General features: G+C 53.9%; 1 long non-coding RNA gene across 1 annotated transcript; it reads right to left on the bottom strand.

Annotated features, from left to right (window-relative positions):
- Positions 1-2,966: 2,966 nt before the first annotated feature.
- LOC134522901 (uncharacterized) lies at positions 2,967-4,390 on the bottom strand. Its single transcript, XR_010073170.1, has 3 exons — positions 4,160-4,390; positions 3,616-3,720; positions 2,967-3,090 (listed from the first exon to the last, which is right to left on the bottom strand). It is a non-coding gene; the product is annotated as an uncharacterized LOC134522901 (long non-coding RNA).
- Positions 4,391-4,646: the final 256 nt, after the last annotated feature.

Here is a 4,646-nt window from a genome sequence, read left to right on the forward strand (position 1 = left end):
CGTGTTTCTCAGTTAATCTCTATAAAAGTGAAAGCCAGGACTTCTCCTCCCGCCCGCCCGCCTGCTCTCTTGCTGCATTAATTTGGCAGTGGTAGCACAGGTTATGGAATCGGCTCTGGGATGTGGAAGCACAGTCCCAGCAGCTCCCGCAGCACCTGCACAGGGATCCCTCTGGAGCCGGGATCTCTTGGACCCCTGGGACCGTCTCCATGACCGTGCCCGTCCCTGTGACCATGCTTGTCCCACAGCCGTGCCCTGGCAGGGAGAGACCCCGCTCTGGGAGGCTCAGCACAGCCCAAGGAGCCGACGGGGCGTTTTCCAGGCAGGAGCGTTAGAGGAGGCAGCAAAGTCCTGTGCAGGGTGTCCAGGGCTTCTGCTATCAGGCAGCTGAAGGAAGAAGAGGAGGTTTCTGGCAGGAAACCCCCCGGTAGCATCACTGCAGGGACAGGCAGAAGCAGTTCCTCCAGCGTTAATGGCCTCGTCCTTGACGAGGAGTCGGGTGCTATTAATAGGCAGCAGCGTTCACCGTGGATGCACCAGCCTTGCTGGCTCCATCCTCCTGCCCCACTGCCAGAGAACATCCCCTCCATGCCCCACATTTCCACTTGCCACACTAATTATAATCACCGCATAATTCCTGAGCAACCTCCCCGCTGTGCTGTATTATTCATCGGCAAGCAGACAGGCTCACGCAGCCCCGACAAGCTGCTCCGAGGTATTAACAAGACAAAGGATTAATTGGCTGCTGGGAGCTGCCGAACAGAGGATGCGCAGCCGGTTATACCTGGCGTGGGACTACAACCCACCGGGCACAGGGCTCAGTTTGCCTCAGCCCTCGCCCAGCATCTCCCGGGAAGCACAGGAGGGTGCTGCACCCAGCTCCGGGGAGGTGGAGGTTTTGTGCCGCTGTCGAGGAGACACAGCTCCAGGACGGCGTTGTTGTGCTGATGCTCCATAAGGAAATGCTTTCTCAGGTCCTGCATCCCCCCCGAGGCTCTGCAGGGCTGGGCATGGCCCCGCTGCCCCATCCAACAGCTCCTTGCCCCTTTTTCACGGTTCCTCGCTGCAGCCACGGCAGCACCTTCCAGCTGGGAAATGAGTGGAGATCCCAGGGCTCCCCAGTCCCTTCCTAAAAACACCCCCTATAAGAGCGAATCATGCCAGGCTGGTGCAAAGTGTGAAACAGAAGGTGCTTAGACGCCCTTCTCCCTCTCCAGTCCAGCGCTGGGTGCAGGGTCCACCCTGGGACTGCCCCAGGACCCCGGACCCTGGTGACCGGCAGCCCCCTTCGTTAGCCAGGTTCATCACACAGCTGATCCGAGCGGCTTAAACCGAAGCAGGGGCTATTTCCCGCGTTGCCCCTGCGTCCGTGATGTGCCCACGGTGTCCGGTGCAGCTGGTGGCGGCTCGGCGGTGTCACGCAGGGCACGGCAGCCCCGCGAGCGTGCGGGGGATGACCGTCATGCCAAGAGAGGCACCGCCAACCTGTGACAGCCATTAGTAATGCGATCCACTAGCTGGTCAGAGCCTTCTGTAGCTATGGTAATGAACTAACATAATTCACAATTATAATGTCAAATTTAAACCGAGGGCTTGTGCAAAAAGATAAAAATATCTCTTTGCTCATGGGATCTCAGTATTATTTGCTTAGCTATATTGGAAGCTAAATGCACTCACTAACATCAAGCGATCGCTCTGAGATTAAACACTTTTCCTCCGTTTATGCACGTTTCACCCTTTTATAGTTTTATTAAAATGCTGGCTGCGCTTCCAATTAAGTGAATCCCTTTTGCAATTGTAAGCACATTTCATCTGAATAAATAATTGAATTTGCAGGGTGTTTGGGGCTCAAAAAAAACCCGCAACTGGCGACATCAATGCAAAGATGCTTGAAGGGTGCGGGGCTGGGAGCCCCCCCTGCGCCGCCTTCGTGGCAGGGGGGGAGCCGGGCATTGTTGCTGCCGGGGATGCTGGCCACCGGCTCGCCACCCGGCTTCTTGGTCAGTGGGCAACAAGGTCAGAGCGAAGCCTTCGAGATCTTTACTGGATGCACCTTTATACGTCTGGTCTGTCCCACCAGCTCTGCCAGCCGCCCTCCAAACTGGGGAGCCCCGGGGTGGGGGGGGGGTGGGAGGGAGCCTCGTCGGCACAGCCCGCAGCCCCCCTGCCTCCCCCTGCTTCGTCATCGGCCATCTATCACGGTAACTCCACTCGACACCTTTCATCTGAGGATCCCAAAGCCCTCAAAGCAAATATTAATTAATTATCAAAGCGGCACAGCTTGTGCTTCGTGAAACTCGCCGTCATCGTTTCGCTGAATTCCACACGAAAAAAAAAGATGATAATAATAACCTCTCTGTTTTCTGCCATTTCTTAACCTCCAAATGTTGCTTTCTTGGCGCTTTCCGTCAAGCACACGTTCACGTTTTCAGCGCGGAGCCCCATCTCCCTGGATCCCTGCCCGCGCTCCCCAGGTCCCCACGCTCGGATGAGCCCCTGCGGACCCGATGCCGGTGCCCCCCCTGCCTGGGGCACCCCGACCTGCCCCAGGAGCCACGGGAGCAAACCCTCCTCCTCCTCCTCGCCAGTACCGACAGGAGCCCCGGAGGGGGCTGTCGGTCTGTCCTGCACCCGGCTGTTTTTCGTACAGCGCTGTGCGTGCGGGTTCCCTGCGAAATCCCGCTTTTGCTGGGAAACTTTGTCAAAGCAGGACAGTTTTATCCTCTAGGATGGCAGCTGACAAAGGTCGTGCTGTTGGAAAGTAATTAAAACGGACAGGTAGCAAACACCCTGACCTTAAAAAAAATAACAGCCCAAGACTTTGAGCTATTTTTTTAACACGTCGGCAAAAATCGGCAGCAGCGCGATTGCTGCCGCTCACAACCCCGGGATTACAGCCATCCCCGGGGGGGGCCCATTTCCCAAGGCACGGCCGTTGTGCCTGGGCCCCTCCAACCAGCAGGTGAGAACATTAATATGCATTTTGAAAAGCGTTTTCAGCATCAACAGTTCGCCCCAGTTTGGGATTTTGCAGTCGTTCCTGGCAGTGATGTCTGGGTGGGTTGCATTTGTATTGCCAATGCCGGAGCTCTGCAACAGGAATGCAAATGAACCTCAGACTAGTGATTTTCTTCTGATGTTGTTTTTTTTTTTTATTTCCTTTAAAACCCTCCCTCTACCCCAGGTCGCCCAACGCCAGCACGTCACTCTGGAAAGGCTCCTATTGTAGAAACTTTTCTCCCCAGCTGGTTCACGATGTGCTGCAGGAGCACGAGGACCTTTCACTGTAATTAAGCTCTCGCTGTTCTTTCGGGACTTCAATTCAAAGAAATTCATCACTTTTAAGGCAGATGAGCAGCTTGACTCTAAGTCATGGAGAAACAAGCCTTTTCTTCCAGATCCATGGCCAAGGTGTGGAGATCAGCATCCCCCGGGCCCTGGTTTGGGTGCCTCCCCCCAGCAAGGTGCTCAGCATCGACCACCTCCTCCAGCCCACGGTCCCAGCGGTGTCCCTGCTCCCTCTCCATCACCCGGAGGAGGGACCGTCGCCCGCTCTCAGTCCTCCCGTGACGTAAATTTCTTAGCCCGATAGAAATTATTAGAAACCATCACTACCTGTCCAGCGGAACGTAATCATATCAGGTTCATTTTGCAGCAACTTGGCTTAACGTCAGCGAGCGTGTGGTAGAAATCCTCTCTCTAGATACATGGGGGAAAGACCTGCATGGAACGACACTCAGAAAAAAAAAAAACCAACCAAAAAACGAACCAAAAATGAATTATAAAAATTCTCACAGTTCGAACGAAAGTCCCTTTAGGGAGAAATGGAAAATAGAATTATAATAATGGAAAATAGAATGATAATTGTACTGTTTTTTCCTAATGCACTAATCATTTGATGATGTATCAAACTCCTTTATAATGCATATATATATATGTAAAGTACATAATATATATAATAAATAATATAAATATATGACATATGATATATGCATTTATATATAATATAATGCATATAATACACATTCTAGACCTTTTGAGTTGAGAGAGAGAGCAGGAGCCACACAAGAGGAACACAAGTGTCCAGACCGGAGAGCCCTGCTCCTGCTCACGACCCACCGGAGCCCGAAACACACCTTTGGGGGTCACTGAAACACACCTTTGGCTCTTAATTTGTTCTCTGCAGTCCTCTCACGTCCTCTGTTAATTTGCTATTCGGATATCAGCTTCAAACCCAGGAGCTCCGGCGGGGACAAGCGCCAGCCCAAGCCCAGCCCAGCCTCAGCCCAAAGACACCGGCTTGTCCTCCCGGTCCTCGTCCCGACTTTAGGGAATTGTCCCCCAGGATCGCTGCCCACTCTGCGTGCACGAGGTGACGGCACGTGCCTGCACGGTGGAGTTAAATATTCACCAGATTAGTTGGCGCACTCTGAGCTCCGCCGGGATTGCCAGGAGCCTCATCGGAGCACGGCACGCAGCGGTCACCAGCGCGGCAGGAGGGTGCGGGCTTGCTGGCGCGGATGTAGGAAACCTAGCGGGACTTCCAAAGGGATCAAATTCAGCCTGGTAAAACAACCCCCCAAATCTGACAGATGGCCTTGAATGGGCAGTCACTCAGCCCTGAGCTGGGGAGAAAAGCGGGCAGC

This window comes from Chroicocephalus ridibundus, chromosome 13 (genome assembly GCF_963924245.1).
Source record: "Chroicocephalus ridibundus chromosome 13, bChrRid1.1, whole genome shotgun sequence".
Taxonomy (NCBI): domain Eukaryota; kingdom Metazoa; phylum Chordata; class Aves; order Charadriiformes; family Laridae; genus Chroicocephalus; species Chroicocephalus ridibundus.